Consider the following 27155-nt stretch of genomic DNA (forward strand, 5'->3'; position numbering starts at 1 on the left):
ACACAGGTGGCTGAGGCAGAAGAATTGCTTGAATCTGGGAGGTGGAGGTTGCAGTGAGCCAAGATTGAGCCACGACACTCCAGCCTGGGTGACAGAGTGAGACTCTGTCTAAAAGAAAAAAAAAAAAAAAGATTGGGGCATGAGAAAATTCTAACTTCCTTCAGGAACAGAATCAAATATCCTCCTACTGCCCCATTTCCTATTGCTTAGTCTCACTGCAATCCTCAACAAGAACAGCCTCTTCCCTTACAGTGGCTCACCCCTGATGCCTGGCAGTGTCCCACGCCTTTTCTAGCCACCTGAATGCTACTGCCCTCTTATACAAAAATAACTATCTAAATCTAGGGAATATTGTGGTGCCCCAAAATCAAGCCACTATTACATTTGTATCATCAGGCTCCATTTTTGAGCTCTTATGCTCCCTCAAATCTTTCCAACATGTGTTGGTTGTCCCAGATTCTGTTCTTATGTGGGCTGGCAAAGGAATACTGAGCAGCATAAAAAAGAATTTGGTTTTCTTCCCTCAATAATAAGAACAAAGAAACTGGAGCGGTCAAATAGTGTAAAACTAGCTCAATGGCTTCATGCAATTATTCAACGTCCTCTCCTCAGCAAGCAGGAGTCAGAACTCAGAGCTGGGTTCCTGGGGCTAGGCCTGGGTGCAAGGTGTGTCAGGTGATACAGGGTAGTCCCACTTCAATGGAGTTGAGGTCAGAAGCTGAACAGAGAGCCAGGAGAAAGGTTTTGAAATAACCATTTTGATATAGCCTCTTTGGTCCAGTGGGTATACTGTGGTCCTGAAAATAAAGGTCATCTAAACAAATACTTAGCAAGCAATAATTACTCCATCCCTTAATTCTCACTTCATTCCTTACACATAGAGTCACAAAATGTCCATAGCATCAAAAGATCCCCTGAATATACTACATAACAGATCTAAGAAATAACTTCAAGAGTGGAATTAGCATTAAACCCGATAGCATAGAGAAAGCCCCAGTGTGAGAGGGTGAATTAGATGGTCCAAGACAAGGCACATGGAATCACATTGGAAATTGGAGCACCAGAGCAGAGACAAGTGTTCTGAATTAGGAGGTGCTGGGTGCGATATGGAGCTGGAGGGATTATCTGAGCATCAGGGAGGAGTCATGCTATCTTTTGCCTAGCACCCATGGCCTTGCATGGCTGTGGGGAAATTGGTAAGTTCTCAGCTCAGTAGGACCCAGAATCATTCTGGTTCTCTTACCTCATGCTGCTTTATCCCTTCTCTTGTATTTTCATCCCATTTGAGCTCCTGACCAACTGGAGGAGAGTTCTTACCACAGTTAGAAAGGCAGCCAAGAACCCATTGTCCTGACCTAGCTCTTGGAAGTACTAAATTTCATCACAGAAACCACAGTCTCAAGGACAGAGGACTTATCTAGAGTCATCAAATCTATTGGCCTTTTTCCAAATTCTGTAGATTTACACAAAGAGGTAATATAGGTATTTAAAAGTAAAGTATTTTTGAAGACTTGAGGTTGTAGATAATATCAGTTCATTCCTATGAATGTAGTGACTTCTAAGCAGGCCAAAGAGATGGTATTAAAAGACAGAATTTAGCTTTTTAGACTATAGGTGGTGAACCTGAAACCTGGGTTCTCAGTAAGGAACTGGCAGTGTTTAATGACGATCAGGAAGAATGCTTTTGGCAGGAGATTTTCTTACACTATCAGAAGTCTCAAACGAGGGAGAAAAAAGCCCGGGTAAGATTCTGACAATAATTTCTACAGAGGTAGATAATTGTAACATAGAAAAATACTAGTAAGAAGAAATGCCCATTAAATCTAAGGAGTAAACAAAAAGAAAGAATATTGGAAACAACACAAGCTATATCAGTCACACCAAACTAATCACATTTTCTTTCTTTGTATATACACATCAAACAATAAATGAGAATCAGAGTATTCCTTAGTTGCAAGAGGGATTTATACAACTCTTTCACAGTTTCCCTTTATGGGTGAAGTGTAGAAATAAGATCTGATAGCACAGCTAGGTGGAATCGCACCAGAGAGTGTGTATTTCTGTTCCTCCAAAAGAAGTCTCTGGAAGCAGCCTAGAGATCATTTCTTCATCAGGGCCTCTGTAAAACTTTACTGAGGAGGTATATTGAGTCATAAATCACATCCCATCCAGCTTTGTGACTGATTCAAAATCCAAGATTAACAGCAAATACTAAAATAATAGAACTAAGATTGAAAATGATATGAACAGGCTAAAAGAAAGGCTTAAAACCTCTGAGATAAATTGTAGTAGTGATAACCATAATGGTCTGCAGTTAGCTTCAGAAAGTCAGCTGGCTTAGGGCAGAATGGGAAGGCCAGAAGTCAAGCAGTAAAAAGATGTAGGAGGGTTAAGGTAACTACAAGTTCAATGTGAGCTGACAGCATGACCTGGCTGTGAAAATAAGACCACCTGATCTTAGATTGCACCAATAAAAGCATCATGTGGTAAGAAAGGAAAACAGAGTCCAGTGTACTCTCGTTTGTGTAAATTATAACCATATCTGGAGTACAGTATTGAGTCTGGATGCCAAATCAGATTTAACTATGGCAACCAAGATGATAAGGTTCTAGAAGTCTTATCATGAGAGGAAGAAATGAGGCAAAGGAGAATGTTTTTCTCAAAAGTAAGAGAACAACTGTGTTCAAACATATTTGAGGACTTTCAGGCTTCATGGAAAAGAAAATCAATCTATTCTCTTTGGCTTCAGAGCACAATACAGTAGAATTTTTTTAAAGGCAAATGTGACATTGGTTAAAAGGAGAGCTTTCTAATTTCAGTTGTCCCATAATGCTCTAGGCTGGCTCATATGCTAGTGAGATTCCCATGCCCGGAGTTCTAACTCTAGGTTGAATGACCCCCATTCAGTGCTGCTATAGGAAATTCCACCACTGTGTGAAAGATTAGACTGGAAATTCTCAAATCTTCCCTCCATCTCTGGGAGTCCATAATTCCTTTTTCTTATCCCCATTGTAGAGCTGCCACTTTTAGTTAAAATGTAGCTGTGTACCTATTTTAAACTGTGTGTATATGTATGTAGGTATGTGTGCATGTATGTGTCCAAGTGTGAATGTGCTTGTATGTGTGCAAATGCCCACATAGCCATGCACATACCTGTTGGAGCCAGTGCCACACCATGGAGATGGAACACAGATGGAGAGAACATGGCCTTCCACCCCCTTTACTTCTGTGATTCACGGCACCTCTTCTGTAGAGTTTTGTGTGTAAAGTCACTCCCGTGGGTGCAGTGGGATCCATTGTTATCACCTGGTCTGACTATGTTCAGTTGAAAATGAGCTTAATGATAGGGTGGTGCATAAACACAACAGGAGAGCTTCAGAGCTGACAGAAATGAACTAAAACCTAAGCTAAACACTCGCATTTAAATTTCTTCTATGAAATTTTTTGGCCAATAACATTTTTATAAGAACCAAAAAAGGCATTCTTTCAAAATACAAAACTGCTGGAAATAGGCATGTTCTGAGATGGGGAATCCTGGACGTTGCTACATTTTAAGCCAGGCAATTTCATTGTGTCTTCTGGAAAAACTACTTTTTTTTTCTTCATAAAACTGTAAAATATTTTCACAGAACGAAGCTCAGAAAGAAAGAATATTTCTAGCATTTCTCATTTCTGTAGAATGTCCATGAAGTTTTTATCTTTTCTGATTTTGTCAGAGGTAAGGATTTTTTTTTTCATATAGCTGCAATTTCAACCTTTTGAACATTAAGCAGATATAAATTATCTACAAGGCTAAAAAGTCTTTGATTAACAAGCTAGGGAATTGCAGGTATTAAAATTGCCCCCCAGAGGGAGCCCATATCGTTCCATGAATGCATTAGACATCTACTTTGAATTACAAAGAAAAATTAATTAAAAAGTATATGTTTATAAGTAATGTGCGTTCCCCTGAGTTCATTCTAAAAGCCACATATATGCAGAATCTAATAAAAATTAAATTACGTTAGCTGCATATTTTACTTCAGCAACATGAGGAAAAAGATACAAGCAGGTGCAACCTAATGTTTCGTTCAAGAGAGCTTCCTCAATGCCCCAACAGATCTGAATGGATTTTAATACTTGACACCCACCCACCAGAGAATTCTGTGTTTGTGGAAACAAGGACTGCAGCTACCTTACGAAGGGTGATTCGGTGCCCCTGTGAACAACTCTGCTTCCAACCCAACTATCTGCTATACTCTGAATTATTCTGACCACGTCCACACTGGTTCTGCAGAGTTGTTGGTGGATGGAAAGATTCAGCAGGCTTGATTTATAAAGCGTCCTCTACGATGGGAAATAGCAGGCAGCCCTGCTGATTGTTGGCCATTTTAACAAGTCCAACCTCAGGCAAAGAATTTCCTTTACATCTCATCTGTCAGACAGTGTGGCCTTAGCATCTTTAGATGTATATGGGTCTAGAAGCAATAAAAGTGTTATGATATCCAACACTTTCCCATATTTTGTTTATTCCATAGATATCTCATTTTGTTAGCTTTTTATGCCTTTTTTTTTTTCCTCCCTGTGCTTTTTCTCTTTCAGTTACCATGGAAACAATTTCCCTGGTAGGGGAGGAGCCTAATGGCATCCAGGAGTGTGAAGTAAAGTCAATTTATATCATGGTTTGTGAAATATTGGGAGTTTGTAATGGTTGTTATCACCACATATGGTAAATCAATCTCTCTCTAGAGCAAATTTCTAAATATTGATATAAGTATGGGAGTGATGGAATTATATAGAATCATGCATCTCAGCAACTTGCATGGCAGCCTTGAAGAAGTACATGTCTATTTTGTTTTGCTTATATAAATAGAAAAAAATAGAAAATAGATAAATTGTATTATTTATATTTTTAATATATTTTAAATTCTCCAAAGGCATCCATTGACCCCTAACAAAATGTATATGGTTGTTTTAATTATATGTATTAAAGAAGTCCTGTCTAATCACTTAAAAAGTTTATATGTGTGTGTAAAAGTGTAATTTTTTACATATAGCTTATATATAGCATAGTAGCTATGCCATCTTCACTCTCACCACTATCATTCTCACTTTAAATCAACTGGTATTTGGATAACCATGTTAATTCAGAAAATGCAGGCTTTAGAACTTTGTCAAAACATGTGCATTTTACATAAGCAAGTAAGGTGATTACATTTTCAGGTTTTAAAATAGCCTGGTTTGTCCCCCTTGTCTAACCAAAATTTGTTTATTTGATTTCACTCGTAGCTCGTTCTGCTTTCTGTTTTCTCTGAAAGAGCCGTGAATGATGAGACGACAAAATATTGGATTATTTGTGCTCTTGAAACAGATGCCACCTGAGTTGTGACAGGTATTTTAAGTATAATCTTCTGCATTCACTTAACATTCTCATTTGAAAATTTTCAAACCTTGGGCATATTCTTGTTCATTTACCACTGAAATGAGTCACCTCTTGGGTGTGAAGAGAAAGCTAGGAATAAAATGGGGACAATGAATGCAGTTGTAAGGGAACAGTAACAAAGAGAAATCAGAAGTATCTTGCAAAGTTTGACTGGCTCCAAATGCAGATGTAGAACAACAAAGGAGAGTGGGATAGTTTGATTTTTTTTTTTTCCTGAAAGAACACCCTACGTTAATGTCAATAAACATAGAAATTACGGCTTTAGCTGACATTTTAGCAGCAAGCATTCTTCTTAAAATATTTCTGTTTGGTACTCTACTCACATGTTTCCCTGTTGTGGAACATGGTCAGAGGCTGGCTGTGTCTTTGAAATGTTGTGTAATTTCATTCCCTTTTGGATTTGGGAAAGTATTTAATATTTTAGTGTCTTTTAAGATGAAGATTCTTTAGTTTGAAAAGGGTAGCTGGGGAAAAAAATTAAAGTAAACCTTCCCAAATATGGTTTGAAATTTTTACAAATATAATTTTGAAAACTAGAAAATGAAATTCTATGCAATTAAAGACAAGAAGGGGAAGACTGGAGGGAGGGGATGGAAGAAAGTCCAGGGTGATTGTTTGACTTATTTTAAAAAGTGCTTCTGATTTCAGCAGAAATCAGGAGTCATGACTCTGAATATTAGGGCATTTCTTCTTTCTCTTTCCCCAAGAAATGCTGTTTAAAGGGGAACCACCATTTCTTCCCTGCTTTGTTTATATTATAAGAGTTGGTTGTCCCATTGCCTCTAAAGAGTAAATTCAGTGATATGTTTGTTGCAATGTTATGGAATCTAACACACCCAGAGAGCAGGTTCAGAACAGTGCCTGCATCCTCTACAGGATGGAGAAGTGAGTCCCCATCCAGAGAAGACCTGAGGCTGGTGCACAGAGCATGAGGCACACTAGCCTGGCTGAGTGGAGAGAATAGTCTTTGCCTCTGTGATCAGTTATTATGCAAGAAGGGCTTGAAAACCCAATTCTCCTTCCAGGGAAACATGTTTCAGCACAGCCGAGATGTGCAGAGTGAGCATTTTCCCAGAGCAGACAGATGATGTCCAGCCTATTCTTTGATAGAGTTTACAACACATAGTATAAAAATAAAGAACTTATTTGCTACATCTGTCGGCTTACTGTCTGCCCATCTTCACTATTGGATAAATCTAGTGGTTTTTTTTTTGTTTTTTGTTTTTTTTCCACACACATGCTCTTTATTCTCATATAAGCCTAGAACTGTGCCTGAAACAAGGCAAGGCTATAGCTGGGCCATTCATCTACTCTGGAGGTAAATAATGGCAGGAAGAGATGTGTCTTCCTTGGCTCTTCTCTCTGATAGAACATAGGCCAGCAAGGAAACTTCTTGAAAGCAATGATATTCATTCGACTCTCTCCGGTGAGAATCGATGTTGGTATCGCCATATATCAGAGAACAGATGCTGTTGCTCAGTGCATTTTTATTGTTTTAAACAAGGCCAATGAAGTCAGGATATTTACCATCGTCTCAGCACCACAGGGTAGGCGATACACATCAAGCAGGAGATAAGGATGTTAATTTAGGGAACATCTGAATTCATGACTCAAGGTTAATGAAACAGAGAATATTGGTTTTGCTTTCTTCCCCCCCTTTTTAAATGAGAAACTTGCACTTTTTAACAATACAGCATTTAATAGTTAAAATTAGAAAGAGTCCAAAATTATCTCTCTGTTTGTCAATTGTTTGTTTGGCTTTGGTTTTAAATAGACATAAATTATGAATGATTTGAGAAAAAGGAAACATTCAGGAGCCTGAATATGGTGCAGAGCATAGTTCATTGTCTTGTTCAAAAATGCTTCTGACCACAAACATGGGTAGATTAATGCACAGCAAGCCAGAGGGAGATACCTCGCTTTCTAATTTTTGATTACTATGCCTTGGTGATCTATACCTAATTCGTGTTAGTTTCATTTCTATGCCTCCTGTTTTAAAGAATTTCAATTTCTTCTGAACCTATGGATTATACTGAAGAAAAATGAAAAAAATAAAGATTTGCAATTTCCCTCAGAACATCCAGCTCCACTTATGAATTGGAGCACTGGAGACCCTTTCTTCTCATGGCAAGAGAGACACAGTGGACAGATTTAGGTAGTAACAGAAAGGGCATTCTGATGCCCAGGAAATCAGTGAAAGGATGAAGGCAGAGAAGGGGTTAAAGTGGTAGGTATAAAGTAATGAGTTGGAATTACAAAGAGGAAGACATCATAAGGACAGAAACAGGTACGTCTAGGATGCACAGGATGAGAAGCCTTGTGGGCAGTTGTGTGAGCGTCATGCCATGAACACTGCCAGGGTATCCACAGCTGCTCTAGATGAGTGTTTGCTGCATGATGCAGGGGCAAGCCCAGCATGGAATTGGCAAGCTAAGAAGACCAAGCAGCACCTCTGTTCTCGTAATTTGGTTAGGTCGGATTTTCTTTCTAATTAAGCTCTTTTATATTGAGGTAATTTTAAATTCACATACAATTATATGAAAGAATAAAGAGAGAGTTCATATATTCTTTATCCAGGTTCTCCTAGTGATAACATCATGCAAAACTGTAGTACAGTATCCCAATCGAGACATCATTATTGAAATAGTTAATGTGTAGAATATTTTCATCATCATCAGATCCTTCAATTGGCCATTGTCTATTCACATCTGTTTTCTTTCTTCCCCATCCTTTCCTTACCCTTGGTAACCACTATTCTTTATTTCTATAATTTTGTTATTTCTATTATGTTACATAATAGTATCATATAGTATGTAACCATTGGGTATTGAGTATTTTTTCTTGGCATCATTCTTTGCAGATTTATTCAGGTTGTTTTATGTATCAATAGTCTGTGTCTTTTTACTGTTAAATAGTATTTCATCGTGTGAATGTACTGACTCTTTAATCGTTCAACCATTGAAAGACATCTGAGATTTTTTCCAGTTTTGGGCTATTATAAATTACTAGCCAAAATAATTCATAGTTTACAAATAAGCTTCTATAAACTTTACATACAGGTATTTGTGTAAATGTAAGTCATTGTTTTTCTAGGATAAGTGCCCACGAGTACAATTGCTGGGTTGTGTAGTAGTTGCATGTTGAAATTTTTAAGAAATAACCAAACTGTTTCCAAAATGGCTATATTATTTTACATGAGTGCATGAGTGACTCAGTTTTTATGCATCCTTATCAGGTTTTGGTGTTGTAACTATTTTTTATACTAGTGATTCTGTTAAGTATGGAGTAATAACTTGTGTTTTTAATTTGCATTTTCCCATTGGCTAATGCTATTGATCATCTTTTCTTTTTTTTATTCCCAACCTTATTTTAAGTTCAGTGGTACATATGCAGGATGTGCAATTTTGGTACACAGGTAAACATATGCCATGGTGATTTACTGCACAGATCATCCCCATCATCCAGACATTAAATACAGCACCCATTAGCTATTCTTCCTGATGCTCTCCCTCCTCCCACCCCTCACCCTCTCCCAGGCCCCCGTGTGTGTTTCTCTTCCTGTCATGTGTCCATGTGTTCTCATAATTCAGCTCCCACTTATAAGTAAGAACATGTGGAATCTGGTTTTCTGTTCCTGCATTAGTTTGCTAAGCATAATGGCTCACAGCTCCATCCACGTCTCTGCAAAGGACATGATAGCATTCCTTTTATGGCCGTATAGTATTCCATGGTGTACATGTACCAAATTTTCTTCATCCAGTCTATCATTGATGGGCATTTAGGTTGGTTCCATGTCTTTACTATTGTGAACAGTGCTGCAATGAACAGATGCATACATGTATCTTTATAATATAATGATTTATATTCCTTTGGCTATATACACCTTAATGGGATTGCTGCATCAAATGGTATTTCTGCCTCTAGATCTTTGAGGAATCATCACCCTGTCTTCCATGGTTTAACTAATTTACACTCCCACCAACAGTGTAAAAGCATTCATTTTTCTTCACAACCTGACCAGATCTGTGTTTTCCTGACTTTTTAATGATCATCCTTCTAACTGGTGTGAGATGGTCTTTCACTGTGGTTTTGACTTGCATTTCTCTAATGACCAGTGATGAACTTTTTTTCATACGTTTGTTGGCCACATAAATGTCTTCTTTTGAGAGGTGTCTGTTCATATCCTTTGCCCACTTTTTGATGAGGTTGTTTTATTTCTTGTAAGTTTGTTTAAGTTCTTTGTAGATTCTAGATATTAGCCCTTTGTCAGATGGATAGATTGCAAAAATTTTCTTCCATTCTGTAGGTTGCCTATTTACCCTGATGATGGTTTCTTTTGCTGTGCAGAAGCTCTTTAGTTTAATTAGATCACATTTGTTAATTTTGGCTTTTGTTGCAATTGTTTTTGGTGTCTTTGTCATGAAATCTTTGCCTGTGCCTATGTCCTAATGGTATTGACTAGGTTTTCTTCTAGGGTTTTAAAGTTTGGGGTTTCACATTTAAGTATTTAATCCATCTTGAGTTGATTTTTGTATATGGTGTAAGGAAGGGGTCTAGTTTCAATTTTCTGCATGTAGCAAACCAGATCTTCCAGCACCATTTATCAGTTAGGGAATCATTTCCTATTGCTTGTTTTTGTCAGGTTTGTCAAAGATCAAATGGTTGTAGTTGTTCTGTCTTATTTCTGGGTTCTCTATTTGGTTCATCAATCTATGTGTCTGTTCTTGTACAAGTACCATGTTGTTCTGGTTACTGCAGCCCTGTAGAATAGAAAGTTGGGTAGCATGATGCCTCCAGCTTTATTCCTTTTTCTTAGGGTTGCCTTGGCCATTTGGGCTCATTTTGATTCCATATGAGTTCTAAAATAGTTTTTGTCTTTTTTTAATTCTGTGAAGAACATCAATGGTAGTTTAATGGGAATAGCATTGAATCTATAAATTGTTTTGGGTAGTATGGTCATTTTCACAATTTGATTCTCTCTATCCATGAGTATGCAAAGTTTTTCCATTTGTTTGTGTTATCTCTGATTTCTTTGAGCAGTGGTCTGTAGTTCTCCCTGAAGAGATCCTTAACTTTCCTTGTTAGCTGTATTTGAGGTATTTTATTCTTTTTAGTGAGAATTGTGAATGGGAGTTCATTTGTGATTTTGCTTTTGGGTTGCTTGTTGTTGGTGTATAGGAATGCTAGAAATATTTGCATATTGATCCTAAGACTTTCTTGAAGTTGCTTGAAGAAGCTTTTGGGCTGAGACGATGGGGTTTTCTAGATATAGGATCACGTCATCTGGAAACAAAGATAGTTTGACTACCTCTCTTCCTATTTGAATACACTTATTTCTTTCTCTTGCCTGATGCCCAGCCAGAACTTCCAATACTATGTTGAATAGGAGTTGTGAGAGAGAAAAACCTTGTCTTGTGCTGGTTTTCACTTGGAAGGCATCTAGTTTTTGTCCATTCAGTATGATATTGGCTGTGGGTTTGTCATACATGGCTCTTATTATTTTGAGGTATGTTCCTTCAATACCTAGTTTTCTGAGAGTTTTTGACACGAAAGGTTGTATAATTTTATTGAAGACCTTTACCGCATCTACTGAGATAATCATGCGGTTTTTGTCTTTCTTTCTCTTTTTGTGATGGATCACATTTATTTATTTGCATATGTTGAAGCAGCCTCGCATCCCAGGGATGAAGCCTACTTGATTGTGGTGGATAAACTTTTTGATGTGCTGCTGGATTCGGTTTGCCAGTATTTTGTTGAGGATTTTTGCATTGACGTTCATCAAATATATTGACCTGAAGTTTTCTTTTTCGTTGTACCTTTGCCAGGTTTTGGTATCCGTAGGATGCTGGCCTCATAGAGTGACTTATGGAGGAGTCCCTTCTCCTCAATTTTTGGGAATAGTTTCAGTAGAAATGGTACCAGCTCTTCTTTGTACCTCTCGTATAATTCAGCTGTAAATCTGTCTGGTCCTAGGTTTATTTTTGGTTGGTAGGCTATTTATTACTGCCTCAATTTCAGAACTTGTTATTGGTGTATTCAGGGATTTAATTTCTTCCAGGTTGAGTCTTGGGAGAATGTATGTGTCCAGGAATTTCTCTATCTCTTCTAGCTTTTCTGATGTGTGTTTAGAGGTGTTCCTAGTAGTTTCTGATGGTTATTTTTATTTCTTTTGGGGTCAGTAGTAACATTCTCTTCAATATTTCTAATTGTGTTTATTTGAATCTTCTCTTTTTTCTTCTTTATTAGTCTAGCTAGTGGTCTATGTATTTTATTAATTTTTTCAAAAAAAAAAAAAAAAAGCTCCTGGATTCATTGATTTTTTTTTGAAAGGTTTTTCATGTCTCTATCTTCTTCAGTTGAGCTCTGATCTTGGTTATTTCTTGTATTTGGCTAGCTTTGGGGTTTGTTTACTCTTGGTTTTCTAGTTTTTCTAGTTGTAAAGTTAGGTTGTTAACTTGAGATTTTTCTAGCTTTTTGATGTGGGCATTTAGTCCTATAAAATTTTCTTTTAACACTGCTTTAGCTTTGTCTCAGAGATTTGGCTACATTGTCTCTTTGGTCTCATTAGTTTCAAAGAACTTCTTAATTTCTGCCTTAATTTAATTATTTACCCAAAAGTCACTCAGGAGCAGGTTTTTCAATTTCCATGTAGTTGTATAGTTTTGAGTAACTTCTTAATCTTGAGTTCTAATTTGCTTGTGCTGTGGTCTGAGAGACTGTTGCTGTCTGTTATGATTTCAGTTCTTTTGTATTTACTGAGGAGTCTTTTACTTCCTATTATGTGATCAATTTTAGAGTAAGAGCCTTGTGGCAATGAGAAGAATGTATATTATGTTGGTTTTGGGTGGAGAAGTCTGTAGATGTCTCTCAGGTGCACTTATTCTAGAGCTGAGCTCAGGTCCTGAATATCTTGGTTGATTTTCTGTCTCAGTAATCTCTCTAATATTGTCACTGGGGTGTTAAAGTCTCCCACTATTATTGTGCAGGAGTCTAAGTCTCTTTGTAGGTCTCTAAGAACCTGCTTTAGGGATCTGGGTGCCCCTGTATTGGATGCATGTATATTCAGAATAGTTAGCTCTTCTCGTTTAATTGAACCCTTTACCATTACGTAATGTCCTTTTCTGTCTTTTTTGACCTCTGCTGATTTAACCTTTGTTTTGTCAGAAACTAGGATTGTGATTCCTGCTTTTTTCTGTTTCCCATATGCTTGGCAAATTTTCCTCCATCCTTTTAGAAAAATTGGTAAATTTCCCTCCATCCCTTTATTTCGAGCTCATGTGTGTCTTTGCATGTGAGATGGGTCTCTTGAAGAGAGCATACTGATGGGTCTTGGTTCTTTATACAGCTCGCCATTCTGTGTCTTTTAGCTGGGGCATTTATCTAATTTATATTTAAGGTTTGTATTTTTATCTGTGGATTTGATCCTGTTATGATTCCAGCTGGTTATTTTGCAGACTTGTTTATGTGGTTGCTTCATAGCGTCACTAGTCTATGTATTTAAGTGTGTTTTTGTAGTGGCTGGTAATGGATTTTCCTTTGTACATCTAGTGCTTCCTTTAGGAGCCTCTGTTAGGGAATTCCGGTAGTAACAAATTCCCTCAGTATTTGCCTGTCTGAAAAGAATCTTATTTCTCCTTCACTTATAAAGCTTATGTTGGCTGAAAATGAAATTCTGGGTTGGAAATTCCTTCCTTTAAGTGTGTTGAATATTGACCCCCAATCTCAGCTGGTTTGCAGGGTTTTGGCTGAAAGTTCTGTTATTAGCCATGGGCTTCCCTTTGTAGGTGATCTGGCCTTTCTTTCTGGCTGCTCTTAACATTTTTTCTTTCATTTCCAACTTGGAGAATCTGACAATTATGTGTCCTGGGGATGATCTTCTCATAGAGTATCTTACTGGGATTCTCCACATTTCCTGAATTTGATTGTTGACCTGTCTTGCTAGGTTCAGGAAATTCTCCTGGATGATATCCTGAAATATGTTTTCCAAATTGGTTCCATTCTGCCCATCTCTTTTAGGTACCCCAATAGTTGCAGATTCAGTCTTTTTACATAATTCTATGTTTCTTAAAGGGTTTTTTTCATTCCTTTTCATTCTTTTTTTTTTTTTTTTTCTATTCTTGTCTGCCTGTCTTATTTCAGAAAGATCATCTTGAAGCTCTAAGATGTTTTCCTCCACTTGGTCTATTCTGCTATTAATACTTGTTATTGCACTGTGAAGTTCCTGTAATGTGTTTTTCAGCTCTATCAAGTCAGTTATATTCCTCTCTACACTGACCATTTTGGCTGTCAGCTCCTTCATTGTTTTATTATCATTCTTAACTTTTTTCCATTGGGTTACAACATTCTCCTTTAGCTCAGCAAAGTTTGTTTTTATCCATGTTCTGAAGCCTACTTCTGTCATTTCAGCCATCTCATCCTCAGTCTAGTTCTGAGCCCTTGCTGGGGAGGTGTTGTAGTCATTTGGAAGAAAAGGGGCACTCTGGATTTTTGAGTTCTCAGCATTTTTCCATTGATTCTTTCTCATCTTGTTGGGCTTATCTACCTTAGATCTTTAAGATTAGTGACCTTTGGATAGAGTTTTTGTAATTTGTAATTGTTGTTTTCTGTTTGTTTTTCTTTTAACAGTCTGGCCACTGTCCCATAGGGCTGCTGGGGTTTGCTGGGGGTCTGTTCCAGACCCTAGTTGCCTCAGTTTTTCCCGTACCTGGAGGTATCACCAGTAAAGTCTGCAAAACAGCAAAGATGGCAGCCTGCTCCTTCCTCTGGAAGCTCTGTCCCCTTGTCCTAAAGGGGTACTGACATGTAACTGGTCAAAATGTGCCTGTAGGAGGTGGCTGGAGACCTCAGTTGGAAGGTCTCACCCAGTCAGGAGGAACAGGATTAGAAACCCACTTAAAGAAACAGTCTGACTGCTGTTTGGTAGACCAGCTGTTCTGTGTTGGGGATCCTTTCAGCCCTTGATCAGTTTGGGCTCTCCAAGGCCCACTGTCTGGACTGGCTGAGATGTCTGAACAGCCAAGATGGTAGCCTGCCCTGCCCCCTGGGCACACCAACCCAGGGAGAAATTGTAATTCTGTCTGCTATAGAACATGGGCAGGGGTGGCTGAAAGCCCTGGCTAGGAGGACCCGCTCACAAGAAGGAGTGGATAGGATCCTGCTTAAAGAAGCAGGCTGGCCATGCCTCAACAAAACAGCCCTATAGTGCTGGGGAACCACCTCTGCCCCTGTCTGCCTGGACTCTCTACAGCCCACAGGCTGGATCAACTGAGTCATCCAAACAACAAGTTGGCAGCCCACATCTTCCCACCACCCCCCCCCCACTCCTCCACTACAACACTCCATCCCATGGAGAGAACAGAGCTCTGTCCGTAGAGTATGTGCAGGTGAGGGTGGCTGAAGGTCTCAGCAGGGAGATATCACCTGGTGAGATCTGGGTCTGTTTAAAGAAGCAGTCTAGCCACAGCTTGACAAAGCAGCCCTGTCATGCTGGGCAGCCACCTCTGCCCCAGTCGGCTTGAACTCTCCAAAGCCCACAAGCTAGAATGGCTGAGTGGTCCACACAACCAAGGTGGCGATCTGCCCCTCCCCGCTGGCACTTTCTTCTAGGGAGAGATCAGAGCTCTGTTTGTGGAATGCAGGTGGGGGTGGCCGGAAGCCTTGACTGGGAGATCTGGCCTAGTGAGGAGGAATAGATCGGGGTCCTGCTTAAAGAAGCAGTCAGGCCATGTTATGGTAAGCAGCCATGCTCTCCTCGGGGGAGGGGGGGCCTACATCACTAGGACCATTTGAACTCTTCAAAGTCCTCTGGCTGGAATGTCTTGAGTTGACCAAAAAGGGGATGGTGGCCCACCCCTCCCTGCTGGGACTTTGTCTTGTGTCAGGCAGGCCCCGTTCTGTTGCCAGTGGCTGACTGGAATTCCAAGCTAGCGGGTTCTATCTTGTGAGGTGCTGTGGAAGTGGGGCCCGTGGACCAACAATGCTTAGGCCCCTGGGTCAAGCTCCCTTCCTAGGGTTATATATGGACCTCCCACCTTGTCTGAGCTGCAGACACCTTTGCCAGGGGTCCTGGGGCTGGAATGTAAAACTCCTGGGTCTCTGTGCATGCCTGAGCAGCTGCTCTGCTGAGAGTCCACACAGCTCTGTATGCCAGACCCAAAGCCCTAGTGGTGTGGGCCCACAAGTGGACCTCCTGATCTGCCAGTTGCAAAGATCAATGGGAGAAGCATGGTTTTCCAGGGTTGTACAATCACTCACTGCTTCCCTTTGCTTGGGGTGGTGATTCCCTTGGCTCCATATCACTCCCAGGTGGGCTGTCAACCCACACTGCTTTTCTTCATTCTCAGTGGGTCAAGTTGTTTCTCTGATCAGTCTCAATGTGAGTACCTGGATATTTCAGTTGAAGGTGCTATATGCACTCGCCCCTTTTATTCCTCTCCATGAGTGCCATAGACTGCAGCTGCTTCTAATTGGCCATCTTGGACCCCTCCTTATCATCTGTTCATGTGATTGTTTTAGTTAAATGCCTCTTCATGTCTTTTGTACTTTGTCCAGTTGGATTGTTTTTACTGTTGAGTTTTGGAAATTCTTTATATAATCTAGACACTAGTCTTTTTTATTAGATGCATTGTTTGCAAATATTTTCTCCCACTGCATAGCTTGTCTTCATCATCTTTTCAGTCTTTCAATGAAAAAGTTTCCAACTTGTCAATATTTCATTTTATAGAGCATGCTTTCATTGTGAAATTCATGCTTTGGCCTGTATCCTTATGAGTGTTCTCATGTTTCTTTTTAAGAAAGTTTTATAGTTTTACATTTTGCATTTTTAACGAGATGTGAAGCATAAATTGAGGTTTTTTTTTTTGTTTTTTTTTTTTTGCCTGTGGATGTCTAATTGCTCCTGCACCATTTGTTGGAAAGGTTGTCTTTCCTGCAATGAATTGCTTTTGCACTTTTGTCAAACTCAGTTGAGCATGTTTGTGTGGGTGGGTCTATTTCTGAATTCCCTATTCTATTTCATTGATTTATGCCTGTATCCCACCACCAGAATCACACAGTTTTGATTACCATAGCTATATAGTAAGTCTTGAAGTCAAGTAGGCTGATACCTTTCATCTTTTATAAAATTGTTTTTGCTATTCCAGTTCTTTACCTTTTCATATAAATTTTAGAAAATTTTTGTATCTATACAATATATTGCTGGGTTTTTATAGAAATTGTATTAAACCTATCTGTCAATTTAGGGAGTATTGACATACTATGTTGAGACTTCCAATCCATAAATCCACTTGCCTCTCCATTTACTTAGATTTTTAAAAAATTTCTTTCGTCAGTGTTGCATGGTTTTCAGGATACAAATCTCATACATATTTTGGTAGATTTACACTTAAGTATTTCCTTTTTTATTTTTTCAGCAATCATAAATAATATAATATTTTAAATTTGCTGTCTACACCTTCATTGCTAGTATATAGAAATACAAATTTTTTATTTTCAATTTCAATACAATTATTTTATATTTATAGATCCTTTGAATATGCTAAACTTGTTTCTTAGTTTTTTTATTTTCAATTTCAATACAATCATTTTAGATTTATATACCCTTTGAATATGCTAAACTTGTTTCTTAGTTTTTTAATTTTCAATTTCAATACAATCATTTTAGATTTATATACCCTTTGAATATGCTAAACTTAGTTCTAGGCATTTAAAAAAATTCTTTTGGACTTTCTATATAGACAATCATGTCATACAAATACAATTTTCTTTCATCCTTTTTAATCCGTATGAATTTTACTTCCTTTTCTTGCCTTATTGTTCTGGTCAGAACTTACAGCACTATGTTGAAAACAAGTGATAGGAGAGGTCATTTTTGCCTTATACCCAATCTTATGGAGAAAGCATTGACTATTTTGCCATTAAGTATAGTGTTAGCTGTAGGTTTTCTTTTGGATGGTCTTTATCAAATTGAGGAAGTTTCCCTCTATTACTATTTTCCTGGGAGTGTTTTTTTGTTGGTTTGTTTGTTTTGTTTTTATCATGAATCAGCATGGAATTCTGTCAAATGCTTTTTCTGCATTGACTGATATGGTCATGTTATTTTTCTTCTTTAGTCTATTAATGTGGTAGATTATATTGATTTACTTTCAAATATTGAACCAGCCTTGTATCCTTGAATAACTACCATGTGATCATGGTGTATGGTTGGTTTTATGTGTTGATAAATTCTATTTGCTATTTTTTTAAAGCTTTCTGTGTCATGAGGTACCTTGGTCTGTGGCTTTCTATTTTTGTACTGTCTTTGGGTGAATTTGTTATCGGGGTAATACTAGCTTCATAAAATGAATTGGAAGGTGTTCCATTATCTTCTAGTTCAGAAAACTTTGTATAGAAGTGGTGTTAATTTTTCTTTAAACATTTAATATAATTCTCCATTAAAATCATACAGGCCTACAGTTATCATTTGGGGGACTTTTTAAATTACAAATTCAGTAGTTATATGGCAATTCAGATTACATATTTTATGTTGGGTAAGTTGTGATAGATTTTGTTTTTTTTTAATTGAGAAATGGTCCATTTCATCTAAGTCATCAAATTTATGTGTATAGAATTGTTGTAGAATTTCCTTTTTATCTTTTTTGATGTCTGCAGGTCTGTAGTAATAACTCCTGTTTCATTTTTGATAATAGTAATTTGTATCTTCTCTATTTTTGGTAACACTTGTTAGAAGATTGTTAATTTTATTGATCTTCTCAAGTAACTAACTTTTTGTTTTATTTGTCTTTTCTATTTTTTTGGCTTTCAATCTCATTAATTTATGATTTTATATTTATTATTTCCTTCCATCTGTTGGTTTGGGTTTATTTTACTCTTATTTTCCTAGGCACTTGAGTTGGATACTCAGATTATAAAGTATTTTCCTCTGTTTTAAATTTATAAATGTAGTGTGATAAATTTTCCCTTCAGACTGCCATGGTTGTATTGCAGCAGTTTTGACAAATTGTGTTTTTAGTTTTATTCAGTTCAATGTATCATTTTTCCAATTTCTGTTGAGACTATTTTTTTTTTTTTTTTGACCACAGGATATTTTGGTTTGTTTAGTTTCCAGATATTTTGAGCATTTCCTGTTATCTGTCTATGACTAGTTTCTAGTTTGATTCCACTGGGTCACAGAACACACTCTCTGTGATTTCATTTATTTTAAATCTATTGAGGCTTGTTTGATAATACAAGATGTGGTCTATCTTGGTATATGCTTTACAGGCACTTGAAAATAATGGGTATTCTGATGCTGTTGAGTGTACTTTTCATGAACATTAATTAGATCTTATTGGTTAATGGTGTTTTTGACTTCTTTTGTATCCTTGCAGATTTTCTGCCTATTTGTTCTATCAGTTGTTGAGAGAGGAATGTTGAAGTCCCCAACTATAACTGTGGATGTATTTCTCTCTCTCTCTCTCTTTTTTTAAATTATACTTTAAGTTCTAGGGTACATGGGCACGACATGCAGGTTTGTTACATATGTATACATGTGCCATGTTGGTGTGCTGCACCCATTAACTCGTCATTTACATTAGGTATTTCTCCTAATGTTATCCCTCCCCACTCCCCCCACCCCATGACAGGTTCTGGTTTGTGATGTTTCCCACCCTGCAGCCAAGTGATCTCATTGTTCAATTCCCTCCTATGAGTGAGAACATGTGGTGTTTGGTTTTCTGACCTTGCAATAGTTTGATTGGAATGATGACTTCCAGTTTCATCCATGTCCCTACAAAGGACATGAACTCATCCCTTTTTTATGGCTGCATAGTATTCCATAATATATATGTGCCACATTGTCTTAATCCAATCTATCATTGATGGACATTTGGGTTGGTTCCAAGTCTTTGCTATTGTGAATAGTGCCACAATAAACATACATGTGCATGTGTCTTTATAGTAGCATGATTTATACTCCTTTAGGTATATACCCAGTAATGGGATCACTGGGTCAAATGGTACTTCTAGTTCTAGATCCTTGAGGAATCGCCACACTGTCTTCCACAATGGTTGAACTAGTTTACAGTCCCACCAACAGTGTGAAAATGTTCCTACTTGTCCACATTCTCTCCAGCACCTGTTGTTTCCTGACTTTTAATGATCGCCATTCTAACTGGTGTTAGATGGTATCTCTTTGGGGTTTTGATTTGCATTTCTCTGATGGCCAGCGATGAGCAGTTTTTCACATGTCTGTTGGCTGCATAAATGTCTTCTTTTGAGAAGTGTCTGTTCATATACTTTGCCCACTTTTTGATGAGGTCGTTTGATTTCTTCTTGTAAATTTGTTTAAGTTATTTGTAGATTCTGGATATTAGCCCTTTGTCAGTTAGGTGGATTGCAAAAATTTTCTCCCATTCTGTATGTCACCTGTTCACGCTGATGGTAGTTTCTTTTGCTATGCAGAAACTGTTTAGTTTAATTAGATCCCATTTGTCAATTTTGGCTTTTGTTGCAATTGCTTTTGATGTTTAGTCATGAAGTCCTTGCCCATGCCTATGTCTTGAATGGAATTGCGTAGGTTTTCTCATAGGGTTTTTATGGTTTTAGACCTAACATTTAAGTCTTTAATCCATCCTGAATTAATTTTTGTGTAAATTGTAAGGAAAGGATCCAGTTTCAGCTATCTACATATGGGTAGCCTGTTTTCCCAGCACCATTTATTAAACAGAGAATCCTTTACCTATTTCTTGTTTTTGTCAGGTTTGTCAAAGATCAGATGGTTGTAGAGGTGTGGTATTATTTCTGAGGTCTCCATTCTGTTCCATCAGTCTATATCTCTGTTTTGGTACCAATATCTTGCTGTTTTGGTTACTGTAGCCTTGTCATATAGTTTGAAGTCAGGTAGTGTGATGACTTCAGCTTTGTTCTTTTCACTTTGGATTGTCTTGGCAATGCGGGCTCCTTTTTGGTTCCATATGAACTTTAAAGTAGTTTTTTCCAATTATGTGAAAACAGTCATTGGTAGCTTGATGGGGATGGCACTGGATCTATAAATTACCTTGGATAGTATGGCCATTTTCATGATATTGGTTCTTCCTATCCATGAACATGGAATGTTCTTCCATTTGTTTATGTCCTCTTTTTTCATTGAGCAGTGGTTTGTAGTTCTCCTTGAAGAGGTCCTTCACATCCCTTGTAAGTTGGATTCCTAGGTATTTTATTCTCTTTGAAGCAATTGTGAATGTGTAACTCATTATTTGTCTGTTATTGGTGTATAGGAATGCTTGTGATTTTTGCACATTGATTTTGTATCCTGAGACTTTGCTGAAGTTGCTTATTAGCTTAAGGAGATTTGGGACTAGATGATGGGGTTTTCTAAATATACAATCATGTCATCTGAAAACAGAGACAATTTGACTTCCTCTTTTCCTAATTGAATACCATTTATTTCTTTTTCCTGCCTGATTGCTCTGGCCAGAAATTCCAACACTATGTTGAACAGGAGTGGTGAGAGAGGGCATCCCTGTCTTGTGCCAGTTTTCAAAGGGAATGCTTCCAGTTTTTGCCCATTCGGTATGATATTGGCTGTTGGTTTGTCATAAGTAGCTCTTATTATTTTGAGATACGTTCCATCAATACTGAATTTATTGAGAATTTTTAGCATGAAGGGCGTTGAATTTTGTCAAAGGCCTTTTCTGCATCTATTGAGATAATCATGTGGTTTTTGTTTTTGGTTCTGTTTATATGATGGATTACGTTTATTGATTTGCATATGTTGAACCAGCCTTGCATCCCAGGGATGAAGCCAAGTTGATCGTGGTGGATAAGCTTTTTGATGTGCTGCTGGATTCGGTTTGCCAGTATTTTATTGAGGATTTTTGCATCGATGTTCATCAGGGATATTGGTCTAAAATTGTCCTTTATTGTTGTGTCTCTGCCAGGCTTTGTTTCAATCGTGTTTGTAGTTTCTCATTGAATTGTTATTACCCAGGCTGTTTTAAAATTTTGTCAGATTATTCAAACACTTTTCATTCATTTTGAGAACCCTTTGGTTCTTAGTATTATGAGTAATTTTTTGGAAAACTGAATAATTTTGTATTTATCTTACGAGACTCTGGATCTTATTTTATTCATTTTTAGCTTATTGACAGACTGCAGCAGGGGAAGGAGAAGGATACCTTGTTACTGCCAGGTGGAGGTAGAAGCCCAGGTTCTTCACTGGCCTCCATTTACCCCTGAGTGTGTGTGTGTGTGGCAGGGAGATGATTTCTGGTCCTGCTGGGCTGCTGGACAGGAGCAGAAGGTCTGACTTTCCAACTGGTCTCCACTGACACCATGTTAGGGACAGTTGCAGTGCAGGATGTAGAAGTTTGAGATCCCGTATTGTCTCTACCTTTGCCACTAATACCATGAAGGAAGAAAGGAGTTCTTCATCAGCTAGTGAGTGTGAAAGTTCCAGGTACTTCCTTTGCCTTCTTTGACACCAACTCAGTGGGGGTGTTGGGCCACTTGTAACAGCCACAGAAGGGTAGAAATCTGAGCTTCACATTTAGTTTTTACTATCATGGGTGGTGCTGAGGTCTCAGTTTTTGTTTATTTGGTTTTGTTTATTTGTTGTTTGCTTTTTTGTGATGTTTGGCTGGAGTAGAATGATTGTCTAAAAGTTTTCCTTCTAAAGTCTTTCCCTTTCTTTGTCCTTTGACTAGACAGAGTAGTATCCTGCTGGGTCTTCTTTTGTCTGGGTCTTAGGTTTCTGGGTTGCTGAGTATTTCAGCTCCGTGTCTGAGAAATCCCAGGGAACTCATTATTGTGCCAGTCCCATGTCCTGAGATCCCTAGCTAGCCTGTCCTCTTGTCCCCACCTTCCAGAGTCTTGTGTTTACTTAAAGTATAATGTCCATTTAGTTGTATTTAGCAGAATGAATAGGAAATGTATACCTATTTCATATTTCTGGGAGTGGACTTTTCAATGACATTTTATCACCAGGATTTTAATTAGGGTCTGCATCCTGAAGCATCAAGCACTGGTGTCAGCCCCTGCAGGCCATAAAGAAGACCACTCTAATGAGTTTCTAAACCCAGGAGACTGCTACTCTCTTCTGGCAACACCATGCCCATTGGGACATACTAGGACATGTTTCATATGCAACTGCATGATCTTATTTTCGTGAATGTAGTTTGTGAAGTATAAATCAGTTTTCTCCTACTTTCTTTAAAATGGTTTACTCTTCTTCATTAAGAACACTAAATATAGGGTCTCTAATAGTCCAAGGAGGATTGCAGCACCTATAAAACTAGAAGACTTGAGAATACATGTGGATCTTGATGTGTTCACACTTAACCACAGAAAAACAAAAATACAACTCTTCCTGGTTGGGGGAAGCAAAAGGAACTTGAAGAGAAGCTTGAGCAATGCTGGCAAATGTTTAAAAAGCAGCATTCGGGGGTGGGGGTGGAGGCGGGTGGAAAGCTGCAATTTGTAGTGTTTTCAGTTCTGTGGTATAAATACTCTTATCATGGCTGATTTCAAGCCACCAATGTGCCAGCACTCATTGTGAAGTTGGGAAGAGATGTTAACAATTGGCTTTCACAAGTCAGGCTGTGCCAGCTCCCCTGCACCACCACAAGTGACAGGGACTGATAAAATTCTTTGAGAAAGAGGCTTCCTGCCCACCTCATTCCACTGTTCAGCTTCTAGAGGAATTATCAGTAGAACTTCTACTAAATTTGGATGCCTGGGGGTAAAATAGACCAAGCCTGTTCTACTACTGGACAATGAACAATCAAACTTGTTTCTAGAACTTCTGGGAATTCTATCCTATGACCATCAAGGCATGGAAAGTAAAAATGGCTGTGTGGGTCAGTGTCAGAGAGGCCTAAGGAACTTTCACCAAGTCTCCTACAGAAAAGAGGAGAGAGGCTATGTTTTCCTTATGTTCCTGAGAAAGGCAAAGCATTTGGCTGAAAGCAAAAGCCAGGAGATCAAAGTAACTTCCCTGTCATAAGAGGAAACATGAAAGCAGAATTCAGCATGAGTTTCATATATGGCAATCATCTATATTCACGGCTCTCTAAATGAATGTCCATGTAGAAGTCAGGCAGCATAAAGAACAAGATATAACAACTGAACGTCCCACTGAAAACCAGCTCAGGGTTGATCATGACCATCAAAAAAATTATGTGTCTTTACTTGCAGTGTGACTGTAACTTTCAGAAAGTCACACATCAGTAAAATGCAGATAATAATGGTAGCTGCTTTTACTAGTGCAAAGGAATGCTTAAGTATATAGTTCCTAAAACACAGTAAGATTTGAGAAATACGTTGTATACATGTATTTAAAAGGACTTAAATATGTCTTGCAACTCTATCTTATTACAAAATCATTTGCTTTTAGGCGTATCATTCTGCCTTCAAAAAGGAAGGGGAGCACGTAGTTTCAAGGGCAGGCACTGCTTTTTTACTCTGGAACCCTAGAGATTCAGACCAGGAAACCTGTTAAGATGAGGGCTTTTAAGGAGGCAGGAAGAGAGAAGCTGTGACTTGAAAACAGATGAATCCAGAAGTTACACACCCAACTGTTCATCACCTAAGCTGGTTATAAGATAATTTTTTATAATATTTCATTCTTCATTAAATTGTAGTATCCTTAAGTAAATCCATTAGCTTGTTTGGGATTAGAGACTATTGTGCTTTTATTGATAATTACAACAACTTATAAAATGCATACATTATATGTGAGACACATATGTATAGACAATGGGATGCCTCTTGTACACAGAGAGTTAAAACATGCAGGTGGGCAGGGGTGAATGCTGGAGAAAGCGGGGAGAGGGAAGGTAAGTTGTGAGGGAGATATCAGGTCTAATCCAAGCTCTGTGACTGTGGTGTTTTTATTTAGTGGGAATTAAGACTAAATTATGTTTTGTAAAAGAAGTGAAATAGATTTCTTAATTTTTTAGCACATTCATTGGTGGATTGGTGTCAGGGAAACTTTGCTGGATGGTATTTTGCATCCTTTGATAGTTCTTTGCAGTTCACTGCTGTCCTCAAAACCAATCATTTCTTTAAACTGTGTAAAAAAACATGATTCATTTAAAGAAAAACATACTGTTGCTTTAGGGCCTTCAATGATGTGTACAAAATACAAATTCAACAATTAAATTATGTTAAATTAAATTAACTCTGGCAGCTGTAATTTCCCTTAAAAAGCACAGCAGAGTATTGGGCATGAGAGAATGCCATGCGAAGCCTATTATTTTTTTCCAAAGGTGTCAGTTATTTAATCTTTTGATTCTCAAAATAATTAGGTTGTTCAAATATACTTTTTTATTATTTAAATATTTCAAATTAAATACATCTATTTGGTATAGCTATAAACTTTTTCTACTTGAGATTGTCAATCTATATTAATAACTTGTCTATTTCAACTGAATCATTAGAAAACATCAGCAACATATTAGAAGCACATAACAATAATCTAGTAACTACCAACATAAACTAATTACTGTAAAAACAATTTGTCACCATATAATAGTGATTACAGCTTGGTTAAAATATGTAATTCCATACTTTCATTTTAAACTAATATTCATATAACATTATGTGTTTCTTGCAGTCTGGAACTACTTCATTTTCTGCACCTAGCAGGAGTTGACATATTATATTTGTCATTTGGGTTGAATTGAATGAACACATGGTGCCTGAGATGGTGATTTCTCAGTTTTACTTCTTACCCTTCAGTTCAAGTATCATATTCAGACATAACATCCTTAGGATTATTCTACTTTTTTGCATGTGTATTTTTTGTCTGAATTTCTGAATTTGATTTTAGACCACCAGCAGAGGATGTAACTCACATCAAAAATTAAGGATTATCTGGAATGATCAAAGTTACATTTGGGGACGATTGGAAACAGTTCTGGCTGGTATATTCCGCAAATATCTTCATTTTGTTCATTAGTTTCAATATGAATAATCATATTGAAAATTGGAGTCAGGCAACCTGGGTTATGGTCCTGCCTCTGACACTAGCTTGTTTTCTAAACTTGGGAAATTCACTTAATTTCTTTTTGTTTTATTTTACTCATTTGTAAAGTGTGGATATTATGACTATCTGAAGTAATTTTTTTGTGAGGTTCTAAAATGAAATATGTATATAAAAATAGTTTAAAGAGGGAAACATAAAAATGTTACCTGTTTTAATTTTCAAGTACATATATATATAAGTTGATTAATAAAAAACATGGTTAACTTTTTAAATTTGAAGCATTGAAGTTCTTTTCTAATGTAAGAACTTATCTTCTTATGTACGAACATTGTCACTTATCTTCTAGAAACCTAATAGTAATGTGAAATATGATTTCATGCACACAATATGCATACAGTATTTAATATTTATTATATAAAGTTTTAAAAGTTAGCAATGCTCTGTTTTCATAAAAAGTAAGTTTTACCAGATATCCTAACTGAGCTAGACATTCGTTGTTCCCATAGTCTTGCAGAAGTGAGAACTCATTAATCTCATTAGTTTTCAAAACAAGCAGTCCTTCGGTCACAAGGAATCTTGCAGGTGTTCACAGATCTCTGAGGAAATTTTCTCACCACTTTCTGTTGCCTTAAAAGTGTTTGGAACGGAGTTTAGTCTTGTGTGGAGAAAATTATTGGTAATTTTTTCTTTTAATGTTGTGTATCTGTATGCATGTGTGTGCACATGTGTGTGTTTGTGTGTGGGTCAGAGAGAAAGAATCATTGATTTACAAAGTCGTATAGCTTTTTTCTTTATGTATTTTCTCCATTATGCATTTGAATTTTTGGTGGGTTGGTTAAAGTGGGATTTTGATCATCACAGTTATGCAGGCAAAGTATATTTTAAAGGTAGTCTAGGATTATAGTTTTAATACTGACTAGTGATTTGGGCCTGTCCTTAGGCTAAAATTCGGAAGGACTTTCTGCAGATTTCTCCATTGTCCCATATGTCATTATGCTCTACTGCAATGGCTAAGGGAGAACAATAGTTTTCCATTTTTCTGACATATATTTTTATTTTTTTGGTGACTGAGTCATGAGCAGGCCTTTTGCTAATTGAGAGAAGAAAGACAATGTGCTCAGGGTAATTTTTTTAGAGCTAAGATAATTTTCTGAAGACAGAGCCCAAATTGTACAGGCTTTCAAAACAAACACCAGATGTGGTCTGGTTCATGAAATGTATTGATTTGATAAGGGATCTTTTTAGGGAAAAGGAGGAAGGAATCAAATCTGGAAGCTATTGTTGTGAATCTCTTTTAAGTAGTAAGAAAAATAATTGGAGTCAAAGCTTTGGTATGGAGCCCAGGCCAGCCACTTAGCTGTATTCCTTTTTCACTCTGAGACCTCTCTGATTTATTTTTATAAATATAAAGGGAAATCTTTGTTATGTATAAGTGTGTAAAACTGTGATGATGAGATCACCGGAAAGTGGTTTTATTTAACATTAACATGTGTGAGGGAATTTGGAAGAAGTTCTGGCCAGCCCTTAGTTCTGGCCTGAGGGCTGAGGAGGAAGCTGTGTTTCTTTCCTAGGCTTATTTGGGATCTCAGATCCTCACCTGGCTGAGGAGAAACACATGAACCTGGGGCACCCATAACCCACAAATCCTGGGTAAGGGCATCTCACTGGGGCTGGGATCATGTGGAACAGTGGTTCTTGGACTTTATCATCCATAAGAATCTCCTGGAGACCTTGCCCCATCCCCAGAGATTCAGTGGTAAGTTTAGGGCC

General features: G+C 37.7%; 1 long non-coding RNA gene across 1 annotated transcript in view; it reads left to right on the forward strand.

The window, feature by feature from the left end:
• Positions 1-27155, forward strand: part of LOC123575210 (uncharacterized) — a 133889-nt gene that overhangs the window by 59279 nt on the left and 47455 nt on the right. The window contains exon 3 of the long non-coding RNA XR_010577317.2: positions 5269-5371. This is a non-coding gene — a long non-coding RNA (uncharacterized lncRNA). The remainder of the gene's footprint in view (positions 1-5268; positions 5372-27155) is intronic.

The sequence above is a fragment of the Macaca fascicularis genome, chromosome 8, assembly GCF_037993035.2.
Source record: "Macaca fascicularis isolate 582-1 chromosome 8, T2T-MFA8v1.1".
NCBI classification, from domain to species: Eukaryota; Metazoa; Chordata; class Mammalia; order Primates; family Cercopithecidae; genus Macaca; species Macaca fascicularis.